This window comes from Vespula vulgaris, chromosome 3, assembly GCF_905475345.1.
Source record: "Vespula vulgaris chromosome 3, iyVesVulg1.1, whole genome shotgun sequence".
Classification (NCBI taxonomy): domain Eukaryota; kingdom Metazoa; phylum Arthropoda; class Insecta; order Hymenoptera; family Vespidae; genus Vespula; species Vespula vulgaris.
Genome location: NC_066588.1, coordinates 2,207,501 through 2,233,560, shown reverse-complemented (window position 1 = coordinate 2,233,560; position 26,060 = coordinate 2,207,501). Strand labels below are relative to the sequence as shown.

The 26,060-nt window shown below is 38.4% G+C and overlaps 1 protein-coding gene across 6 annotated transcripts in view; it reads right to left on the bottom strand.

Annotated features, from left to right (window-relative positions):
* LOC127062568 (bifunctional heparan sulfate N-deacetylase/N-sulfotransferase) overlaps positions 1-26,060 on the bottom strand; it is a 278,099-nt gene that overhangs the window by 98,364 nt on the left and 153,675 nt on the right. Inside the window, exon 2 of one of the 6 annotated variants that reach the window (XM_050991034.1) lies at positions 33-120. The exons of the other annotated variants lie outside the window; for them this stretch is intronic. The gene's annotated coding sequence lies outside the window, so the exon portion shown is untranslated. The remainder of the gene's footprint in view (positions 1-32; positions 121-26,060) is intronic. 6 annotated transcript variants of the gene reach the window in all.

Below are 26,060 nucleotides of genomic sequence, written 5' to 3'. Positions count from 1 at the left end.
GACCCAAAGAAATCCCATAAGACCTAACTCACTTCACTTCTCTTCTTTTCTCTTCTCTTCTATTCCATTCTCTTTTCACTTCTTCTCTCTTATTTGACCGTCGCACGTCTTTCATAGTTTCTAGAAGCGAAGAAAATCGAAATTAATAGTGGCACACGATCGAGGAAACGTCATTTTCTCTTTCTTTTCTACTTTCTTCTGTCAATAACTAATAACAGAACTAACTGACACGCGGTACTATCGTTAAAAGACGACGAGTATATATTGTCATGGGTATTTCTAGAAAAATTATATTCTTTCGTTAATTCGTTCGAACTTAAACCTTCGTGGTATTAAATCTTGAGAAGATTCTTTTTTACGAATGACGATTCCAAAAAGAGCATGGGGAAAATGTCCAATTTGAAATTATTATATTTCTTTTCAAAGTCAAGATATTTTCATTTTCTTTTTCTCCGTTTGTTTATTTATTTACTTTTCGCTTTTATCGTGAAATGTGTTTTAGTTTTATGCGAAGGAAAAGAGAGAGAGAGAAAGAGAAAAAATTATTTTCCATAAATAAAATAAACTTTAATCGTTCGGTAGTATTTAAATTATATATTAAAAATGGAAAATCGACGTATCGGCTCTGAAAGGGGTATTAAGAGGATTGAAAATACTTTTCACGATTAGAAATCTTTTCTTCTCTCTTTTTTCCATGTATTTCGTCAGAGACGCATAAATAATCGTCGTATGTTTGACTTAATCTTCGAAACATAAAAAGAAAAAGAAGAGAAGAAAGAATGAAAGAAAGAAAGGAAAAATCTAACGAGAAAAAAGAAAAAAGAAAGAAATGATAAAAGGAATAAATAAAAAAATAAACAATGCACCGAATTAATTCTCGTTGAGAGAGAATTAACGACGACGTTTTAAAGAAATCTAAGGGGTCTCTCTCTCCCTCTCTCCTCTTCGACGTCACTTCCGTGATTTTTCCAAGCTTTCATTCGGTCGACACACAACGGGACGGTGCTGGTACTCACATCTCTCTCGCAGTTAATGGCTGGCAAAGTACGTTTTAGCGTTGCCCACTCAAGTGCTCGGCTATGCAGTCCGCGTTAATTATGGTTGTAAGCTGAAATTGCGATCATATCGACGCGCCGGTAACGCTGTTAACTCGCCGCAGTTCTCTCTCTCTCTCTCTCTATATATATATATATATATATATATATATATATATATATATATCTCTAACTCTCTCTCTCTCTCTTTCTATCCCGTACGTACGGTGGTTATGTGTTAATTCAACGCTAAAGTCGACTTCGGAACTCGTGCGAATTAACACCAGTAATGATCACGGTACGTTAATTGCTGGGAAAGAAAATTTCGAAAGGACTTAACTATTTGGAAAAAGGAAGAAGGTGATACCAGTTACATTTCCTACAAGATTCTCTAAAATCTACGATCATTCCGACGAGATAACGTTAACTAATCGTAGAAAATGTTCGTACGCTTGTGGAATACGATTATCATCCTTGTAAGAACGTGTCCCAGCTTCCATATTAAACTCAACGATCTCTCTTTCTCTTTCTCGATTCGGGACTCGCGTTTGTTCCTTGGAGTTGGAAAGTTTTGAACGATCGCGTTACGACGAGAAGGTATGTTAGAATGATTCATGTTCTTCGAAAATACCACGCTCCAAGGAAAATTGTTACAGCTATATCGCTATTTTTCCAAAAGACAAAAAGGGCAAGAAAAATAACAAATAAATAAATAAATAAATAAATAAAAAGGAAAGAAGAATAAAAGAAATAAAAGAGCGAAAAAATATATATACGTAAAAAAATCGATAAAGAAGAAAATGATAGAAAAAAGAGAAGAGAAAAAAGAGGGGAGGAAAAAAAAAAGGAAAAAACCATCCGTCGAAGCTCGTATCCCAAAAGAAGAATCTCTCACAGAGCCGAACTTCGATTCTTTCGGATAATGCACCATTCTTCCGTTTCGTTTTCTTTTTCTTCTTCTTCTTCTTCTTCTTCTATCTTTCTCATTCTTAGTTTACCACAGCTCTCTCTCTCTCTCTCTCTCTCTCTCTCTCTCTTTCTCTCTTCGGACAGAACCGCGAAGAACTCTCCTCTTCATTTCCTCCTTTTGCATCTTGGAGCTCGGCTCGTACCTCTTCATCGTCTTCGAACTTTCTCGACGCGGATTTACGACTCCTCGCTGGCGATGTTGTCGCTTAAAACGTCCCTCCTCCTCCTCCTCCTCCTCCTCCTCCTCCTCCTCCACCTCTCCCTCCTTCTCCCTCTCTTCTTCTTTCTCGTTCACCACTACCATTTCTTCCTTTTCCTCCTCTTCTTACTGCTACGATCCTGTATCTTTCCCAGCTAAGGATTAGGTCCCTCGCTTAAGTTACTTTGGACGAATCTAAGAAGGAGAGAGGAAGAAACAGAGAGAAAGAGAGAGAGAAAGAGAGAATTACATCGACTGAGAAGACCGGAATAAAATATCGCCAATGGCGATAAGAATTTTTTAAACCATGATAAATCTTATCGATCTCAAGTTCATTCGAAATGTGCATAATAGTTACGTAAAACATATTGTATCTACAATCGATGTCTCGAATAAATTCGAACGAACTCGTCGAACGATAGCTACTCCACAAAGTTGGAATGGAAAAAAGGAAAAAAAGGAAAAAGCAAAAGAGAAAAAAGATCGATATAGACAATTACGTTACGATAATCGTTACAATTACGTACGATATCGTATCGAATCTCAGGTAACAAGGCGAGTAAATATCTATGTTCGTGTAAAATCTCTACGCCATAGATATAAGTATCTACTCTTCGAAATTCTCGATATGTATGTATATATGTATGTATATCGTTGGTCGACGAGCAACGTGCGAGAGTCTACGGGACCATTATTTGTCGTTGCTGAACACGCGAGAACCCTGTTATTTTCTTCCTTTTCCTTTCATAATCTTTTCTTTTTCTCTTCGATCGATCGAGCTCAATGTATCCGATGATAATAAGTTTCACGATATTACGATATTATGCAATCGGTTTTTGTACGTTTCGATATCAAAAATAAGAAAAAAAAAAAAAAAAGAAGAAAGAAGAGATAAAACGAGATATTGGGTTTAGCAAAAGGTAACGAACTATTTATTAATTGTTCCCGTTTATTAACGTAACATCGTTTATGCGTGACCGCGAAAGCAAACTTTTCGGTCGAAGAATATGTGTCCATAAATGCTGCCACGCTGCCAATAGCGTGCTCGGTACGTCGAACTAACGCGTTTACCATCAAACACGATAGCAATAATGGTGGTAATAGCGCGTATTATCTACCCCATATAATAACTAATTGCCGTTTCATACCCAACGATGCCAGCAATCTTCTCTTCCCTTCCCTTCCCACTTTGTTGTTGTTGTTATTATTGTTGTTGTTATTGTTGTTGTTGCCTCGTGAATCTACGTATAATGCTAATAAAGCAATCAAATATAAACTGTTAACGAAGTCGAATTTTACCAATTTTATCACGCGATAGGAAACAAAAGATAGAAAGAAAGAGAGAGAGAGAGAGAGAGAGAGAGAGAGAGAGAGAGAGAGAGATCGTAATATTACCTATGTAATCATATTATTTTCATATGACATAAGCATAGAAACATGTTTTCTACTGCTCGTTCGCAAATACATACATATATATGTATATATGTATATATGTGTGTGTATATATATATATATATATATATATATATATATATATATAAGATGTTAACGGAGGTGTCTCTCGCGTAACGCTATATCAGAAGCGGTGAGATCATGTAATCGTGTAAGTGGAGAAAAGCGGAACACCGTAATGTATCCTCGGAGAAGTTCTATCGAGTGCCGCGAATATACGGTTACTTCGTATATACAGATATATCTTCATGCTATATAAAGAACACAAACACACGCACATACATACACACACACACATATATATAAACGTGTAAATAGATAATATATATATTTATGTGTGTATATATATATATATGTGTGTACCTACTTACATATATGTATGTATATGGCTTCGGATATGAGAATAGTCACGGTTTATAGTCTGTCGATCGAAGATGCAATTTGCTCGAATAAATCGAGTCGTTGTAAACGTACGACGAAAATGGTTTATCAAAGTGAACGAAAGAGATAGAGAGAGAGCCATCATAAACTCGATTTTTTTCATTAAAATATTTCGAATATTATATATATATATTACATGTAATAATATCGATGATGTAAAATGTATAAAAACAAGAATCGATCGCAGACAACTTTTAACGATGAGACGAGGTCTGTGCATACGTCTATATATATATATACATGTATATATAAGCAAGTGGTTCGAAACTACGGAACGATCGTTCGGAAAAAGGGTTATACTTTGTTCGAAGGGGGCGAAGAAATAAAGGAAAAAAAAAAAAGAAAAAGAAGAAAAGAACGTCGTGTGCGTCGGCGCATCGTAAAGTTCATTTATTGCAGTAGACTCTCTTCGTAGGCTCGTCGAGTCATTGAACCAACATTTTCTTTTTTCCTTTTTTTTTTTCTAAAGTCTATACTTTGTGACACACACACATACACACACACACACACACTACACGTTCATGCGCACATAGATATGTAGTAGCTTCAAGATTCTCTCTCTCTCTCTCTATCTTTCTCTATCTCTCATTCTCTTGTATACGCCTACGTCATTCTCAATATAATCCTCCCATGCGCGCGATCCATCCTCCAATGGAAGGCCCAGTGCCGATCGATAACTCGAACGGCCGAACGTTATCGTTCATCGTCTTTAGCGCTACGATTCGTTATCCCACAGTGTCCTCCTATACCTCCGAGAACCGATCCTGATTGTTCGTAGAAGAAACGATTTAGCTTTTGTCAGATAAGGCCGTATCGATGGAGTTCAGAATGTGGCCGAACTTTAAAGTCGATTCTCGCGCGGCCTGGTATTTCCACTTGTCTAAGTTTGAATTTACGGGGAGACCAACCCCCGTTCTGTTTGTTTAAAAGAAGAAAAAAAAAACAGAAAAGAAAAGAAAAGTAAAAAAGAAACGATATAAGTAATAATTAAATAAAAATTTATTTCTAGACGAATATAATACATTTTTGCTTTTTAATAATATCTTTTTGTTTATATATATATATATATAAAACATATGTATATATATTCATATATATATATATAATACACACACACAGACACAGAGGAAAAGATCGAGAGAAAATATATGGAATCGTATATATGGACGATTACGATCCACGCCTTTTTAACACGTGCAAACTGTATATTTACACGCTCTGACGTTTTATGTATATTCGTATCGGTCGTTTACAAACCCGATTCGCGTAACATTAAAAGGGCGTTTCGTAATAGCGTTTCGTCGTGAGTACGATGACGGCTATAATTTAACCGCGACGAAAAGCTACCGAGAGGGAAAAGGGCCAATAAAATGCCGTGTCGAGCGGTCGGTCTCACGTAATAAAGGGAACGAAATCAAGAAGAAAACGCTTGCTCGCGTGCGCTCTTGGAACGACCTTCCTACGCGCATAGTTCTAATCGTTAATAGAAGAGAAAAAGGAAAACGAATGACATGTATTTATGTGTGTACATAGATACGTATATACCCGCGCACAGCCATTTGTCATAATTACTAGAGAGAAAAAGAGAGAGAATAGATATATACATACGTATATCATAGGATTTGTCGGTCGACCGTTCGATAAATATTATTAGTTAGAACTTGATTTTCTTAAAAATTATCGCATTTCATTTCGGATAGATAAATTCTTTGGTTCGATCCGGTTCAACGAACTCGTTAACAAATTGCTCGAATTTCGATCGAGTTTTCATTGTTATAAAATATATAGAAATCGTTTTAAAAGATAACGAATAAGAGCCGAGAGCGGAAGCGGCTGATAGAGAAAGAGAGATATAAACGGAAGAGTGAACTCACGTATCGGTAACTTCTCGAGCGAGTTATCTTGACAATTCGATGGCCGTAGAAATGAGAGAAACTTGTGCTCGTTGGCTCGAGGCTACCGGTGATGGTATGGTGGTGGTAGTGATAGTGATAGTGGTAGTGGTAGTGGTAGTGGTAGTGGTAGTGGTAGTGGTAGTGGTAGTGATAGCGATGGTAGTGGTAGTAGTGGTATCGTTGCTTTGCTTCCGATTCGAAGATAAGAGACTCGATGTTACACGCCTTCTTCTTCAACCCAACCGACGACATAAATTACGTTTACGTACGAAACCGCCGTGGGTCGTCGTCGTATCGATATTTTCTTTAACGCAAAGAAGTTGATTCAACTTGATATCTCGTGTCGATATACCTACCGATCGATTTTATATAGAGAGAAAAGATAAGATTCAAAACGTTAGTACATATTTATTTTTACTTTCTCTTTTTCATGTTTTCGCGCGGCGAGCGATAATATCAACGAAACTGATATAAAATAAAAACTTTAATTGATAAATCGGATAAGAAGTAATGCGCGAGCGACGAAAAAAAAAAAAAAGAAAAAAAAGGAAAAAAGGAAAGAAACAATGGAGAACGAAGCACTTTTCTCGGTTCTCTCTAATTTTTAAACCAGAACTCGTCGTAACCGACGAGGCATGAATTTTGTTGTTTAACATGTAGGTATATTATATTTCTTCGGTCCTTTTTAAAAATAATATAAATCAGACTGGAGAACTTCCGAGTTGACTTTCACGAGACAAGTAGGAAACACAAAATTAACGAGACGTTTAGAATGCAGAGTGAACTTCTCTCTTTGTGTATGCATGCATACATGTATGTATGTATATACGTATGTATGTATGCATGATGTAACTATGTATGTATCTATGTATCTGTGCATAGGAGAAGCTCGAGTGTGCCAACGAAGTAAACGCGTTTGCATTTCCTGTCCCGCGAGCGCTATCTATCCGTTTGCAGTTAGTTATCTCTCTCTCTCTCTCTCTCTCTCTCTCTCTCTCTCTCTTTGTGTCTCTGTCTCTCTGTCTCTCTCCCTCTCTTATAGAGAGAAGGCCATGCAATTCGTCTCAAAATTTCGAACGTGTCGTACGAGAGACAACGTTCAAGCTCCTTGCTTCCATATTTTCTGCATAAACGCACGTGTGAAAATGCACCATTGTGTATACACATAAGCATTTAACACGTAACATACACACACATACATATATATGTATACACATGTGCATACGTCATTGTAGATACAGGTGAACATGTAGCAAAGAGAAAAACTCGGACGACCAAGTGCGTCCTGTGTTTTTACACGAAACTTGACGTCAACCCGATTCTCTTTCATCATCCTCTCGTCATCGGAAGTATGACGCTGCGACGTAAAGAAAAAAAAAAAAAAAAGAAATAAAGAAAGAAAAAGAAAAATAAAAGAAAAAAAAAACGGCGACAAGAAACAACAAAAAATAAAGAAACACACAAAAAGCAAATGAACGAACGAACGAACGAACGAAGAAAAAGAAAAGAAAAGAAAAAAGCAACAAAAAAAGAGATGCACAAAGAAAAATATAATAATACAAAAAAAATAAAAGAACAAATTGTCTACCTCGTATCATTCCTTCTTTTCTTGATAACTAAACTTCGCAGTCTATAACCTTGACATGGGGAACGGTGTACGCGATAGAAGGAAGCATTCGTTGCCTTTGAAAGAAAGAAAGGGAAAAAAAATGAAAAAAAAAATAAGAAAAAAAAAATGAAAAGAAAGAAGAAAAAAGAAAAAAAAAGGAAAAATATGAGGAAAATATATGTACCTCCTCCTCTCTTTTATCCGGGTAGTTTCAATATTCTGGCATGTCACGTGGCCTTGACGCGTCGCGACACGGATACCTTCTTCCGCGAAAACACGAAGCTTTAGTAGATAGCCGGAGGCTACGGTAAGTGACAAAGGTGATGATATCCAATCCCCACCCTCTTCTCTCTCTCTCTCTCTTTCTCTCTCTCTTTCTGTCATCTACCCTTCTCTACTTCTTCCTTTCCTTTGTACGGCACGACGTCGTAAAAGTGAGCAAAACTGTCGCGGACGAATGAAAGGGCTTTCACCATCCATAAATATCTCCTATTTCCTTCGGTCTCTTGACACGAAAAGAAGAAGACAGGCATTCGAATTCGATGATGATCTTTTTCCCTCGAAGGTATCCCATCATCCGAGCTTTCAAAGCTCTCTCTTTCTCTCTCTATCTCTCTATCTCTTTGAATAGAACTTAATAAAGCATCAAGCATCAGCAAGCTCCTAGACGTTCCGTTTTGATGCACAATCTTTTCGTTAGTAATAACAACTACGTGACCGTTCCGCGATAAGCAGGAAAAAAAAAGAAGTAGGAAATAGAAAAAAAGAAAAGGAAAAAAAAAAGCGGATAACGAATGAGTTCGTCACGTTATACGGAATATTACGTTCGCATAATGTCTTATCCTCTCTCTCTCTCTCTCTCTCTCTTCCTCTCTCTTTCTTTCTTTTCCTTCCTCCCTCCCTCTCTTCCTATCCCATTTTCTTTTTTTCTTTTTTCGTAATTTTGTTTACGAGCTTTTTCAACGTTACGCAAACTCTGAAGGCGTATTTCATTGAGAAAGAACTAGAAGACGAAGAGAGACCAGGCAGCATTCGCCCAACTGGCATACAAATTTTCTAATTTAAAGTACGCTACGTCGCCGTCGTCGTTGTCGTCGTTTTCGTTTTCGTCTTGGTCTTCGTCTTCGTCTTCGTCTTCGTCTTCGTCTTCGTCGTCGACGATGTCTCAAAAGGTACGCGAAAAGTCGTGCGATCTAATTGGCAGGAAAATAACGACGACAAAAATAAATATCTTAAATGTCTAACAAGATGAATCAATTGATACAGAATTTGTCGCGTGAACGCAAAATATGAGAAAAATTATATATTCGTAAGAAGAAAAAGAAGAAGAAAAAAATTAGCTTAACAATTTCTATAAAGCAGCTATCGAGCGCGCACACACATACACGCACGTGTTTAAAGATTATCGAGATGCAAGTTTCAACGTCAAATGAGCTAGTTCCGTTGGGTTAAGACAAGCGTGCAAAGTTCCGATCACGATCCATCGATCTTTCGATCGGAGCGAATTTCAATGCACGATCGAATTCGTTCCGTAGCCTTGACACGATGCTCACCTCGATTCCTCTTCCGTCGTCGTCGTCGTCGCCGTCGTCGTCGTCGTTTCGACGATAGATATCTCTCTATCTCTTTCTTAGCCACGTAGAACACATACATACGTACATACGTACATATATACATATATACGTACAAGCATAAGCACATATATCTACATACTCTTTCTCTCCCACGCGCGAAACGACCCGTCATCCTGCCTGAAGCACGATCGGCGCTGATTTGAATGGCAATTGATGCGGACAAAACCGCGCGCTGACGTATCGCCATAATGCGGCGCACACCGATAAAGCGTGCCACGCAGCTCGTTCCATCGGTGGAAAATCTCTAATGTGAGAGAGAGAGAGAGAGAGAGAAAGAGAGAGAAATAAAGAGAGAGAGAGAGAGAGAGAAAAGAGAGAAAAACAGATACCTTCTTCGCGCGAGTCTCGTAATCCCTCAACGATCGAATGACTGGAGAAATAGAAGAAGAGAGAAAGAAGATAGACGGATGAAGGAGATCATCGCTGGAAAACGCTCGTTCAACGTTACTTGCTCCCGTCGTGAGCAACGACGTCGATAACTTGGGATACTCTCTTCGATGATCGTTCAAAAATCGAGGAAGAGAGAAAGAGAGAGAGAGAGAGAGAAAAAGAGAGAGAAATGACAGACAAAAAAAAAAAAGAAAAAGAAAGAGCGGCGAAATTTTCAAGACGTTCGTTAAAAAGTTCTTTTTCCCTTCTTAGAATGATAAATCTAGTAAAGAAAAACTGATACGGAATATGACATAATACCTGGGTATCTATAATAATCCAACGTTAATAAATATCCGTAGACATCTGCATCCAGTTTTGAGTCATGAGACAATCGGAAGGTGGGCAATATTTTTTCGAAGCTCTCTCTCTCTCTTTTTTTTCTTTTCTTTTTCCCTCATCCTCTTTTTTCCTTTGCCGGTTTCAGTCAGCTACCAACACGGCGGGATCCCAGGTCGTACATAGTAATACGTCCTACCTTCATACTCGTTCAGAATTATTATCATAAGGAATTATAGCGGAGAGGCGAAACTAATGGCGCCTACGCGAAGAAACGTTCGCCTCGCTCGGATTACCATCGTAAATCTTTCCCGTCGTACTTTCGACGGTGCCTCGTATATACGTCGCTTTGAGCGAGCTCGACACCCCCTTTCTACCCCTCTTTCTCTCTTCCTCCCTCCTATCCTCTCTCTCTCTCTCTCTCATCTCTCTCTTCGGAAAAATTTACCTCCGCGATTCGGGACCAGGCGCATATACGTACCTACATATATATTTATTACGCGTCGGTGACAAGCGGAAAGCGCACGCTAGTTATCCCGTCCTGGTGTATTCTCGTAAATCTAGAATGACGAGTGTGACGAGTGTGACGAGTGTGACGACTGTAACGACTATGACGAGGATGAGGATGAGGACGAGGACGAGGACGAAGAGAAAGAGGACGTTGTCGCTTTTACGTTCTCTTCCTATGTCACATGTCTCCGCCTCTCTCGTCATCTATGACGGCAGCCGCTTGATCGAGAGAGATGATCGTTAACTCGCTTTTCTTCCCTTGGGACGAAGCCTTTTCAAATCGCTCGTCGTTTTGCTCGATCACCGAAATCTGAATAAAACGAGAGAAAGAGAGACAGAGAGAGAGAAAGAAAGAAAGAGAGAGAGAGAGAGAGAGGGACGATCTTTTTCGTATAATGTCTCGCTTCGCGCGAAGAAAGTTTCCAAGCGATAATTTCTACGTTTGAAATGCAAATAACACCGCTGACTTTTGGAAAAGCATTGTCGTCATCCGTGTCAGCTTCATAATTCGATGAAACTTTGACTCAACGAAGAGAGAGAGAGAGAGTAGGAGAATGAGAGAGCAAAAGGGAAGAGAAACAGACCGGAGGCGTCCTTTGACCGAGGATCTTGATGTGGTCTGAAGTTGGCAGTATGACAATTGCATCTCGCACGAGTCTCCGTTAATACTCTCTTCGCTTCGTTCGGATTATAGTCTACCTACCTACCTACCTATCTACCTATCTACCTACCTACCTACCTATTTACTATAGCAATGTCGAGGTTATTATGGAGAAAAAGCCTTAGTCGCGATCTTGCCGTCTCCCGGATATGCGTGGGATTTCATGGTTGATAAGGAAGACGTTTTTTTTGTTCGCTTGTATTTCGCTTTTGTTGCTTTTTTCTTTTTTATTATTATTATTATTATTATTATTATTATTATTATTATTATTAATATCATCGTTATCATCAAATACTACGTAACATTATATCGGTAAGAAGAATATTCATTTTTGTGAAATCTTTAAAATCATTGGAATATATTCGAGAAAATAAAAGAGAGGCTTCTAAGGATATCGAATGGATACGACGATCGATAAAGGAAACTGGGATATCACAGAAGAATATCTTTCTTCTTGTTACTCTACGACCCACATTTTTCTTTGCCGATACGCGCGCTACGTTGGCAACGATCCAGGACGATTAACGCGTAACTCACGATTCGGTAACGCTACTCGATCGTCGTTGCATCGGCCATGAAAGAAATTATCTCGATGAAAAAATGAGATAGAGAGAAAGAGAGGAGAGACAAAGATAAAGAAACAGATAGATAGAGAAACAGAGAGAGAGAGAGAGAGAGAGAGAGAGAAATAAAGACAGATGCACAATATAAAAGGACATGCCTCTACTCTCGCTATACGATTAGGTTAAAGCCGACGTTCGCTACTCCAAGGCCGTTTGCCAATACGTTTGTCTTAATTCAGTGTATATCGAGATGCCAACCGTTAATGGACCCGAATTTGCTTCCCATTAAGATGAGATACGAGCATGCGAGATGCTAGCCCGCCAATCCTTCTCCCTTTCCCTTCTCATCCTCTTCATCCTCCTCATCCTCCTCGTCTTCCTCCTTCTCCTTCTCCAGCAACACCACCACCACCATCACCACCATCTCCGTTAACCCTATCTGAGTCGTTAATTTTAACGATCGTTAGGGCAACAGCGACGCCGACCAATCCGGAAGAGAGACTGCGACGTCTATTAACGATCCGAGTATCCTCGTATCGTCCAGAGGATATATTGATGCGAAACGTCGATGATCTTGGACATTCGCGAGCTTATTCCAAAGAGGATTCGTCGCGTAGATCGAAGGATTTAACCGGATTACACGGTCGAGTAATTTACAATTTTCATAGGTATGTAGGTTTACCTACCTATCTCCTTGAACAATGTCTATGTTCACGAGTATTGCGATTCATGGGGATCGATAAGATCAATGCTAAAATTGAACGTTATCTCTGGTTTATCTGTCTGTTATATACCTAATGATATAGGATTAATTGACCGAGCGATGTTTAGTACCAGCGTCGCGTCTTGTGTCAGCTCGTAATAGCTCGGTAGGTCGAGGTTAGATCCTTCCCTTATGATAAATACTCTTATCAACGTAATCTTAATGAGTTACCCGAGTAATTATATCCCTCCACTCGTTGTGAATTATTACCGCGTTATACGTATAATGTCATAATGCGTATCCTTAAAAAAAAAAACAAAAGACACAGAGAGACAAAGAGAGAAAAAGACAAACGTCACTTTCGAACATCCGTTATCAAACTGAATAATCGTTTGTAGGAATTAATCGAAAGAATTTTAATCAATGATACTTTTCACACTATTTACAAATTCTCTTTACGATTCGCTTAATGACGATTACAAATAGTTTCTTTTTCTATTTCTTTTTCATTTTTCTTTTCTTTTCTTTTCTTTTCTTTTCTTCTCTTTCCTTTAAAAACAAGGAAAAAGTTTCGCAGAAGGTGAAGGCACGGGCGATTAACTTTCAGCTATGGTTGGACTTGTTAAAGAAACGACCCAGCTCGTTGTTAGCCGTACTGTTCGGTAAAAGGTACCACCACGCCACCTTATTTCCTTTCTTACGATGCCATTCCACATATTTCTTGTCATAAGTCCCTCGTTCTCTAGGTTGAAACGACACGTATATCCCATAAACCAGTTCGTTATCGTCTAATCTACAAGACCGGTAACACGTTCCGCGAGAGATCTTATCTAACGGCGATAATTATTTCCTTAAGAAAGAGCTCTTTTAATTCCTCCTAACTACATTCGACTTTGCCGTGACGTTCAACTCATTCGTGTTAATTTATTCGTAATAATTCCATCGTGTACCTGATATACGTATACGTACAAATGTACGTGTACTGGTAAGTTCGGCTTGTTTTTCCGCTTGCTTGGACTTTTTTCCCTTTCTCCCCCCTTTTTTTTCTGCTAAAATTCGTCAGATAAATAAAAGCGTGCTACTTAAGTTATTTCTTTTCTTTTTATCTTCCCTTACTACTCTCCACCCCCATAAATTATCATAATTAATTAACCATGAAACTTCTCGCTGGGCGATTTCGACGAATTTTTTTTTTTTGCAAAAGACAGAGAGGAGAGAGAGAGAGAGAGAGAGATCCACTTCCTCCGTGTTTTAACAAAGCTAACAGAATTTTATTCTTCGCTTTTACGAGAGTGACCTTTTAGCCGTTCAAAACCCCAACCACCGATTCCATTTTACATGCAGACCTCGGCCGACGTTGGTACGTGGTTTCGTGCCAAAATATCGGACCTTCCCTGGGAGCTCTCTTGGTACCGACGAAAATCGATTACATACGAACGAACGTCCTGTAGACCGAACATCATTAATGATAGCGTTAGCAAGAGGTGCACAGCAGGAGAGGATGAGAGTGGAACTACCGACAAAGCTAGTAGTCGCGTTAACGACTCTTTGATAGTGAGCGACTCGACAGCTGTTAATGCGCAATTAAAACGGCGCTGATAGACGGAGAAAATTAAAGAGAGAAAGAAAATTGAATATACATACATACATACATACATATATATATATATATATATATATATATATATATATATATATATATATATATATAAAGAGAGAGAGAGAGAGAAGTGGAAAAATACTCGCGACACAGCTGGTATACCTGCATCGTTAATAGCAACCCGACAGGATATACCATCTAATTATGGTTAATGAAAACGTACAATTATTGGCACGTGCTATCTCTTTCTCCCCTCTCCTACCTCTTTACCAATCTCTCTCGCACACTCTGAGAAATCAAGGAAATACAACGATTCTCTTAATTGATACAAATATTATACCTATTATTTTTTTTCATACTTCTATAATGACTTTTGCAATTAGGAGTGCAATTACTTAACACCAAGGATTCCACGATAAAATTATAAGAAACCTTCCAAATGTGTAAAGGAAGTCGTTAAGTCAACGAATATATGAGAATTGTTTCGATGTTGGAGATAATACGTATGCGATTTTATTGATAAAGAAATTTTAACACACGTACATACGTATGTACGTATGTACGTACGCACACAACAAGATTTAAATCAAAAATGTTCATCGAGGCGAATGAAATTTAAAGCAAGGAAGGTTTTATCTAGCAAAGAATATTCATCATCGAAAGTTCTTTAACGCTTATCACGTGTTATCATCGTATATGTCGACGATTTATCGCAAGAATTCCCTCTCTCTCTCCCTCTCTTTTTCTCTCTTTCACGCTTCCTTCCTACTGCATCGTTTCATCCAAGTTTATCTCGATCGACTTGACTCTCTTCTTCGAAGTCTTCTACTCGATTTTGCCTCATTTTTCCAGATTCGACGTTTATCGGCCATCGCCAAGACTATGTTTCTCTGTCGTTCTCTCTCTCTCTCTCTCTCTCTCTCTCTCTCTCTCTCCCTCTCTCCCTTTCTCTTTCTCTTCTTGAACTCGGCTCGAACATTTAGAGTGATCGACACCTTTTTTCAAAGTGAAACGCGTAAGTACCTACCTACCTATCTACCTACCTACCTACCTACCTACCTACCTTTATCGCTCATCACGTTACCTTACGAATGATGACTTCGTTTTCTCTTCACGGTTTCTGAACATCGACACGATTTACTTGCAAAAGACTATGACATGAAAATGAAAGAGATCGAGGATCTCTTCGACCTGAATGATCGCGAGTCGATCGTCCCACGTTTCGTGAGTTGGTTTGGCTATGTACCTATATCCATATATTATATATTATATATATATATACACACATATATACACACCATACATATATACGATATATTTACACATACACACACATTGTAGGTAAATACGTGGGTCGCGACTTTAGCTCGGCGTGCTCAATGACTATATTTACAGACGTGGCTCGCTTAACCGTAGAGACCACTCTTGTTGTGTGTTGTACATATGCGTGGATCGGTTAAGCCGCGCTACGTGGGCGCGACGGACGGTAATTGAAGCCGGACGGCTTTTGCGACACTTCCGCGTTGATTGAAGTCAATAGGCGATCCGATCCCGAGCCACGACCGCAGAAAAGTCTACGTCAATGACATCGCGCGTCCGGACGCGTTCTTTTCCCTATCCCCTCCCCCTCGTCTCTCTGTTCTCTCTCTCTCTCTCTCTCTCTCTCTCTCTCTGTCTCCTTCTATTTCTATTTCTCTATCTATCTATCGTATTTATATTTACTTTCACAATTCTCGTAGTAATTAAGTAAAAAAAGAAAGAGAAAAAAATAAATAAATGACTGCCATCAAAATCGATTCCCAATTTAGTCAGATTTTATGCATTTGACCGTGTTGATCCTCGTCTGATAATTAAAACTAATCGGATTTTACGGATAGCTTGAAACCTCGCGTTCATCCAACAACCCGTTACAACTCCCTGTGCAGAACCGCGTTGCCAAACTACGCTTGAATTTTAGCGCAACATGACCGATCATTACTCTCTCGTAATGCTGCGAACGTTCATAAATATTTGATCGAATTCGACAAAAATTCAAGACCATCGAGGATACGTAAAGTCAAAAATGGTCATTATTATTTCAATGGAATTTTGATAAATGCAATACGATACATTCGTGCTTTTTGATCTTTCGCAAAGTATACCGATGAATTTTATTTTCGATAATCGATGAAAGATATACATACGTACTTACGTACGAATATATAAAACGAGCGCATACGTGCCGTTACGAGCTTTGAATTTTCTGAATTTTGTTATGTAGGAAAAAAGAAAAAATAAAAACAAAATAAAAAGAAGAAAACAAAAGAAAAAAAGGTAATGAAATATAAAACATAACAGAACGAAGGGAAATACCATGCACGGCTGGCTTAATTTTTTTTCCCATCTTTTTTTTTCCCCATGATTTCTCGTTAATTCAATATGTAGATATAACAGAGTTGCATCGAACGATGTGTGCATCGACCGTAAAATTGTATTACGAGTGCTTCCAAGTGAATTATACTGATTTCAAAAATTTACCTAAGCGTGATCCTGTATTTTCTACGCGCTATAACCAACGCCCATTGTTTTATTATATATTCAAATACGTGGAACACTCACGATCGTGGAAGTTTTATTGAAATTTTTATAATCGATGGAGAGGAAATAAAAAAACAAAGCGATAAATAAAAAAGAAAAAAATGGGGGAAAGCGGGAAAAAATGACAAAAAAAAAAGAAAAGAAGAAGAGAAAAGCCTTCGCGAGAACGACAGATAGATGAAACGATGTAATTTATTAATTTTATCAATCGTAATGATCGAATCGAAATAGTCCGACAGGATTTGTTCGCGTTATTGGAAAAGTTGAAAGAAAAACTTTTAACGAAACTGATGACTCGGTTAAGAGGGTAAGAAAAACGGTGAGAAAAGAAGCGTCGAAAGAAAATGATGGTAGAACTCGTCGCGATAAACGAAGAACGATTTCTTAGATTTTGTTAGGAACGAGAAAGAAGGATATATATACATACATACGTACGTACGTACATATATATATATATATAGAAGTAGGAAATAGAAGGACGACCAGTGGCGAACAAAAGCAAAGGCGTCGAGAAATAAGGACAAATCCAATCTGTGAAACTCGAAAAGAGACGTCGGTCAGCAGGAATGTCTTGGTTGTTCGTAGATCGTCGTCGCATTGTCGTCGCAGCTGTACCATCCCTTTTTCTTTCTTTCCTTCTCTTTCTCTTTCTCTGTCACTCTCTCTTTCTCTCTTTTACAATATACTTGGTATATAGTCTGTCGGATAGGCAGTCTACTTCTTCGCGTCCTTCTACCACCCTCGTACTAATCGTAGAGTTCTTTTCATTCGACGATAAGAACAAAAAGACGATAGAAACGGAAAAAAGCAACGACGAGAGCTTGCTTGTGTACACCGAGAAAGAGGATGCTGAATCGCTCGATTGCATCACCAGTTACTTTAAAGAGTAGTAGCAGTGGGTAGTGTAGTAGTAGTAGTAGTAGTAGTATTAGCAGTAGTATTAGTAGTAGTAGTGTAGTAGAGTAGTGTAGTAGACGAACGGTCGTTGACGGTGTGTAACCCGAGCGTACGGGTCCATCGTAATACCTTTAAATAGAAACGTACACATGCGATAAATTGTTGTCCATTCAGTACTTTATCCCCTTCTCTCCGACCTTCTCTCTCTCTCTCTCTCTCGTACATATACAATCATCACCACTACCACCACCAATCACAAGTTTCACGATTCTTTCGCGATTTACTTTTCGCGAGCCAAGCTTCTTCGATAACGGATATCCGGTTTAGAAGTTCGACGAGTTCGCTAGAAGTTTCAAGAGAAGAAGAAGAGAGAGAGAGAAAGAGAGAGAGATGAAGAGAGAAGGAAAGACCGGAAGAGGGTGGTTGCCAGCTCCTTAAGGCTAGCTGACCGAACAAGGAACCAAAATCGTGAGGAGAGAAAGAGCAAGTACAAAGGAGCCTTTGTTCTCCACGAATCTTGCCCGTTTAATACCGAGCCCAGTTACAGAGCGGCCTAATGACGACAATAACGATGGTAATTCCTGCGATTATCCTTCAACATCGAGGAGGATGTACTCGATCCAACCACGAACATCTCTCTCTCTCTCTCTCTCTCCATCTATCGACGTTTTTCAATCGTCCGTATCATTTCTTTCGTCTCTCTCAACCCTCTTAACGACGATCAATACGATTCAATATTCGTACATTTAAATAATTTTTTTTTTCTATCATCATCGAACATACGAAATAAACTAGCACATAAAATATTCTCCTACTATTTTTCTTTTCTCCTTTACCACGTTTCCTCCCTCCTTTCTTTCTTCGTCACCGCCACTCTCTTGCACGAATTTTTTTCTCACCTTCCTCTACCATCTCTCTCCGCTCCACCATTCCACCATCACGTTTACTCGCGGTTCACGATAACAGGAGCTTTTCATTGGTAAGCCATTGTTTCTGCGCGCGAGTAATCCAGTACGTTCAATTGCAGAGAAAGTTCATGCACGTAATGCGTCACGAGAGATCGTGTCAGTGAGGAAAACAGAATGGGCGCGGCAGCTGTGCAATTTTGTCCACGTCGAGAAAAATACGATATATATACACGTACACACCACATAAATTTATATATATATATATTTTATATGTATGTATATGTATATATATATATATATCGCGGCAAAAACGTCGCTCTTTCGCACCAACGCACTCTCTTCCTACGAATCCATCCGACGGAAAAAGAGAGAGAAAGAGAGAACTACGCTTTAGATTAATTTTTGGGGACTACGAAAGAAACGGCTTTAGTATACGTTCTTCCCGTTTATATCCACGTGCGATGGAAATTAACATAAATGCAATTTATTTGAATTATTGTTAAAAATAACGTTCGTCGTCTTTTTCTCTTTCTACTAGAATGTAAACATTCGTGAAAATTGCATAGAGCAATTAGGACTCCATGATGAAATACGAAGAGAGGTAGAGAAAAATAGAGAAAGAAAGAGGACCTTTTCTTTATTATATGTTTATTGTTTTTTTTTATATTGTTATTATTATTATTATTATTATTATTAGTCATATTATTATTTTAATATGATAATTACCTACCACGTGTGACTTGCTAATTCAACGAGACATCAGAGAGTTCACGAGATGATAGTTAACGCGACACGCAAAAATGTCACTTTTTGTCGTGTCAGGACAAAGTCGGTGAGAATTTTTCTCATGCAGCACGTTCTAGTGATGGTGGTGATGTGCGGATGAGAAAACTAAAATATCTTCTTACACGTAGGAAAAGAGTCGTTGTGTTACGTGTGCATCGTACGTACGTATGCGTACGTATGCGTTTTTCAACGACTGTGTATAAATAGTCGAGGAACAAATATTTCGCGCGAGTCAAATATTTAATTTTAGCGTGTAGAAACTTTAGAACCGTGACATATTTTTCTTCGACTAAAATAGAAGAAACGAAAAGTCCTTTTTCCCTTTTATCTATTCTCGTCGAAAACATTTCTATGGTTATGGCTTTCCAAAAAAAAAAGTTTTTAACGAGTTCGAGAAGACAATAATTTTCGTCTTTTAACGACGAATCCAAAATTTCATAGACGTTCGAGTAAATGTAACAGAGAGGATGAACAATTGGAAAAATAAAATTTATAAGATCATTACGTATATATGTGGTTTATTAAAAGAGTTTGACTGGAACGAAGTCGAACGATTCGAAGACACGATAAAATTTCGACGAGTATATACCACCGATCGTACGATTATCATCGATCTTCGAGAGGTATGAATCGAATAAATCGAATAAACTACCAGGCAATATTAACGTACTTACATATATCAACGTAATCCACTCTGATACACGTACTTAACGTGCTATCCATTTATCGATAAAACATATACATATATATATACATATATATATATATATATATATATATATATATATATATATATACGCATATATATATACGTATATATATTTTTTTCTTTTTCCTTTTCCTCCTTTAATTCGTCCAACGACACGTTAATGAGCATCGATAAAACGATAGCGTTACAACGAGCAGAAATACCTGTGCGGACGATCGAGCAATGGAGAAGCAGCCATTCTCGAGTGACGACAGGCGCGTACGTAACACGCGTATAAATTATACGTGCTTGCTGAATGGATCGATTTTCCACTTGTTCGAGTAATTAGCCGTTCCGAGATCGCACGGATAGCGTATCGCGTGCCTCCGATTTGTTTCTTCCTATTCGAGCGACGGACTCGTGGAACACGAGTCTCATTAAAATGCGAACTCACCGAAAGCGCGAGTCGTTAATATCTCTGGCAAACCAGTCCGCTCTATATCCATCTTTTTCCTCATTCGAGAACACTGATAATACTTATTATCATTCATAAAGGTTGAATCGTTTTGATAATAATGGGGGAAAAAAAAGACAGAGAGAGAGAGAGAGAGAGAGAGAAAGAGAAGAAAAAAAAGAAACAATTTCACGATTGAAACGACCGTCATGAAGTTTAAGTAGACACGGATATCTAATACGTTCGCACGAAAATGGCTAACTAAGCACTTCGCCGCAACTGTTTCCTATAATTTTGATCCCCTTTCCCAGTAGGGAGCTGCTACTCGATCCTTTGGAATACGGCTTAGTCGATCGTTAGTTCGACGAGTAATCTCCTCGACGGCTGACTTAACTCTGGGGTAAATCGAAGTTTTATTATTACGAAGGCATGTATCCTCCACCCCCTATCCTATCCTACCCTACTGTGCCTTACTCTTCTACCCTGTCTTCGTCGTATCGTATAACGTCAACTTTTCCACGTGTCCAATCATTTTTATCGAAAGGTAATAGATTATATATATATATATATATATATATATATATATATATATATATATATATATATATATAATGGACGATAGACGAAGAACTTCGTGTTCGTTGAAACGTGAAATTAATCGTACTTTATGTACGTACCGATCGGTTAAACGCCGATGGAAAGTCATCTTGCGTGGGTGAACGAGACGAACCGCGAAAGTTCAAGGAGAACGGGTGACTCGTAACGCGTTTAAAATATTTTTTTTTTTTTTTTTTTTTTGAAGAATTAAAAATAGAAAATGTGATTTTTTTTTTCGTATTTGTTACACGTAAGTATATATTGTACCTATATACGTAAAATCGATAACACGTCGTTGTAACAAATACATACATAAATGAAAAATATATTGACTTTTAGAGAGAGAGAGAGAGAGAGAGAGAGAGAAACACGATTAGACATACGTAGTTACTTACTTATATATCTTATTCTAATAACGAACGTATGCGCAAACGTTCGAATACGTGGCAAGCGTTAAGCGGAATTGGAAATAACTTAGTACCAGATCGATCTTCTCTCGCGTAAACGCATCACGCGTTAGATTCGTAACGGGAAGCGTTAGAGTTATATTACCGACAAACTGGTATTTTGCCTTAAGCGCGAACGACGACAACCGATTAAGTTTGCAAATTACGCTCGCTCGTGAACACAATCGATCGCAGCTGCCGATTACCGAAAATGTAATTAAATTACACAATGGGGGGATGATTTACAAGGCAGGCCGTACGGCTTTCCTGCAATTCTCGATTCTCTCGTACCGACCTCCGCATGATGAATTTCAATGCAAATGAATAGACGGAGGGTTTTTATAATCCTGGAAATAGGAAAAATAACGAATAAAAAAAGAAAAGAAAAGAAGTAGTAGTAATAGTAGCAGTAATAATAATAATAATAATAAAAATACACGCCAACGATCCAGGAAATGCAAAGAATGTGAAAACAACAGAGGGTGCATATAATACCATTGATAATATCTGCAACAGGGATCATCTCCCTCAACAGCTTTAGAAAAAAAAAAAAAAGAAAAAAACATCTCAAAACATTAAACCACAAATCCGCATACATATGAGGAAGTTCAGAGGGCGGTTATATTAAAAACGTGCACCATAGTGAGAACATTTTCGAATATAGAAGAGGAATATTAGACTTGCCGGAGGCTCGTCTAATCAACCCAATATCTCAATACATGAGAGACAAATAATAATAATAATAATAATAATAATAATAATAATAATAATAATAATAATAATAATAATAATAATAATAATAAATGAAATATTACCCTCGAAATAATTATAATCTGCTTCAAATAATAATTTTCTCGTCGACCGAATTATAAAAACGTAGAAAACTTAGATATAAAAACGATGTACCTACAACGAATTCAACAAGTAATATAGCCGAAAACAAATGTTAGGATAGGAATGTAATTTTTTCTTGTTTTTTTTTTCTCTTAATCTCTTTTCTTCTTTTTCTCTGTCTCTCTTTTTTTGTTCCTCGTCCGAAGTAAACTCGGCCATGGTGCATTGCTCTCGGTCGGCCTAGTTAAATCCAGAAAGTCAATGTTGCAGATCGACGAAGCGGCATCCCGTGTGCTTGGTACATACACGTTCCAACTATAAATAGTCCGTGGATACGCGTCGGTACGTTTCACTGGAGTCTCTCAGCCACGGTAGGCAAACTAGTAGTCACTAGGGGCTGAGCTTAAGTCTATGAAGGAAGAGAAGAAATTCTAGTCTATCTTTGTCTCTTTGTCTCTCTCTCTCTTTCTCTCTCTTTCTCCATGGAAAATTTCTGAAGAGCTACAAAAGAGTATTAAAAAAAAAAAAAAACGAAAGGGAGAGAGAGAGAGAGAAAGATAGAAAGATAGAAAGAGAGAAAGAAAGAAATTGTTCGAGACTGTCGAGGGATTCTTTTGATTTTACCTTCGGAGGGCAGGCAAACCATTGTGAGGGCCAACGACCTACTACGAACACACATACACAAACGGAAAAAGAGAAGGGCACATTACTGCTTACAGCAATCGAGTTATCCCAGGGCAGGTAGTCGATGCACGCCAGGTATGCGTGCTGCTATCTTCTCTCTCTCTCTCCCTTTTTTCTTTCTCTCTCTTTTTCCCGCCCTTCTTCTATATCCGTCCCTCTTTCACTCTTCTGCTTTGGAACGCGCTGGCTCATGGATACCACACTCTTCCCTCTCTCATCATTTCTCTCTCTCTCTCTCTCTCTCTTTCTGTTTCTTTCTTCCTTTCTTCTCTCTTCGTTCGTTCTTCTTTTTCCGATTTGCTGGACCGAACCCGGGGAACTCGTTTACTTCCCGATCGAGGTGATCGTACCGTCCTGCTTGTGACGTTATTCCTGCTAGGTCAAATCGAAGCAGAAGCGGCGGGACCACAATCGAATCGTGCCATGGAAAGAGACCGAGACTTCTGAACTCTGAAGTTGGCTTTTATATTATTCGGATATCGCGATCGAGATACGTACATATCTACGTATATAATATATATATTATGTATGTATGTATGTATGTATGTATGTATGTATGTATGTACGTATGTACGTACGTATGCTTTTTTTCACATGAAAACTAGAACTATAATAAAATCGATCGTGCGCTCGAGAATCTATTTCTACAAAGTATCAAGACATTTTATAAAGAACCAAACGATAAGGAGATATTTCATTTTCTGTCGATACAAAAGGAAGAAGAAAAATGTCGTAGCTTAAGAGAGAACGGCGAGCGTGCGAGCGAGTTGAAAAGGTCACCGCGCTAATGAGCATAACGAAGGCTCATTTTTCTCGAACAACGAGAAGAAACGGAACGAAACGAAACGAAACGATACGACACGACACAACATTGCTATCATCGAATTTCTTTAAAATGGTAAAAGGAAAGGAGGCCAGAAGGCCGACTCGTACGTATGTTCGGTGCGCGAAGCCATCGAGCAAACTAGGTTTGTCATTTGCGATAGCGTCTTAGCCGATAAACGAGCTGCATTGTCAACGACGATCGTGAGGATGCTATACGAGAGTATTACCGGCAGTCTGCCAGAGGCATTATTCCTAGCTGCCTCGTCCTTTTAACGCGGAATGCATTAGAATACGCTTAATTATCATGCACGAAGCTCGTTGCAGATAAACGCACACTCTCTATATCTATAAAGCTTGTGGCTTCTATTTGTGTGTATATATATATATATATATGTATGTATATATATGTATGTATATATATATATATATGCATGTGTGTATGTGTGCGTTTGTGTGTATGGGGTGGTAGGTGGATAGTTGTGGGTGTGTATACACGAACGAACTGCACGATACCGTGTCGACGTCGAGTCGATCGATGATCGAGCGAATCGCCATATGCAAATCCTGCCGGATGGATCCTGTCCCCTCGCGGTGCCAATTAACTAGTCGTACGACGTGTTAATCAAGACCAATAGAGCATAACGATATGTTATCTTTTCTTATCGATTCGGATGAGCTCAGGTTCGATCGGTGGATCAAAATTTTTGAATAACTTTCTACTATTTCATAAAGTATATAGAATGTATATATCCTTTTCTTTTTATTTTATATAACTTTTTAATAAAATAGATGTATTTAATAAAATGTGGAAGAAGAAGAAGAAGAAGAAGAAAAGGAAAGAAAAATTCTGTATTCAAGTATCAAAGCGACAGACGAAATAATGAGTTTCACTATTTTTGTCCCGTTATCGCAAATATTAAAAGACATTCTCGTCCATGCGACACGAACTATAAACTACGACAAATTGCAAGCGCAAAGTCACCACGTAACTCGAACGATATATAAAGTTTCAAAGCCGTTTTTCTCTCGAAAACCTCGTCCTCCCGTCCATGAGAAGTTGCTGCTCCCTACTCAATTTCCGTAAGATCGCGATCTCAAGACGAAGGTATGGGTGTTTAATAGCAACGTGAAACATCCTTTCGATGGTTCGTCATTAGTAAAAAAAAAAAAAAATAAATAAATAAATAAATAAATAAAAAAGAAGAACAAATAAAGAAAAGGAAAGAAAAGAAGATAATAGATAATAAATAATAAAGATCTAATTTGTGCACAATTTGTTGCGGCTATATTACAACTAGTTACGATTATTAACGACTAAAGTATCACGAATGATGATAATGATCGGAACCTCTTGGGATATAATAAACCGCATTAAACTTAACGTGTAAAAGAACGATCGAAAACCGTGAGGAGTCCGTTGCGTCACCGATACAGGCGTGAAAAAAAAAGGAGAGAAAGAAATGAAAAAGAAAAAGAAAACGAGATACGGTATCCAACGATTATGGCTGTAGGAACATACGCGCCTCCCTCGCTCCTTTTATCCGCCTAGTCTCCTTTTAAAGGCTACATCTGCAGCACAAACGATGCATTATTATCGTCAACCCGCACCCACCGTATGCGTTTTAATACCTTTTATAGCATCGACTCGAGGATGATGGAAATTACGGTGCGAGTTAGAGCACGAAATAGGCCGGTTAAAGGCTTCTCTCTCTCTCTCTCTCTTTTTTCTCTCTCTACTTGTATTTTACTCGAGGACACGTAAATTCGTGATAATATCGCTAACCTAAACTTAAGGGAAACACACAATTCTCGGGATTAACGTTAGCACTTAGATCAAATCGTTCGTGTAATTCCAAGAAATACCAAGTTTATAAAATATAGATAGGTAAATCGCTTTACTCATCGACTAAAGCTACCTTTTCCTAAAGGCACTAAGGTGAATTTATCGGGCAACCATCAACCTCATTCCCTCCCCCCTCTCTCTTTTTGCCTGATTTCATGAAAGTGTCACGAGATAAACGTTATGAGAGAGAATGGCACAAAGACAAAGGAATTTCAGGAAGTCGGTCGCTGCATGGCTCGCCGATGGCACGCAAAGTCACGTCGAAGATTCTCTTGCGGATCCTCTCTCTCTCTCTCTCTCTCTCTCTCTCTCTCGCTCCCTCCATCTCTCTCTTTCTATGTTCCTCTAACAACCATAGTTACTCCTTTCATAAAGCACGTCCTACTTGGATGCATCGATAACAAGATTCGAACGAGTTTCGTAATAATAAACTCACATAATAAGATCGACGTTCGACGATCAAACTTATCCAGCAATTCTTTATCTATTAGGACCTAACAACTGTTTAAAAATTTTTCTATCGTTAGAAAATATATAATGTTA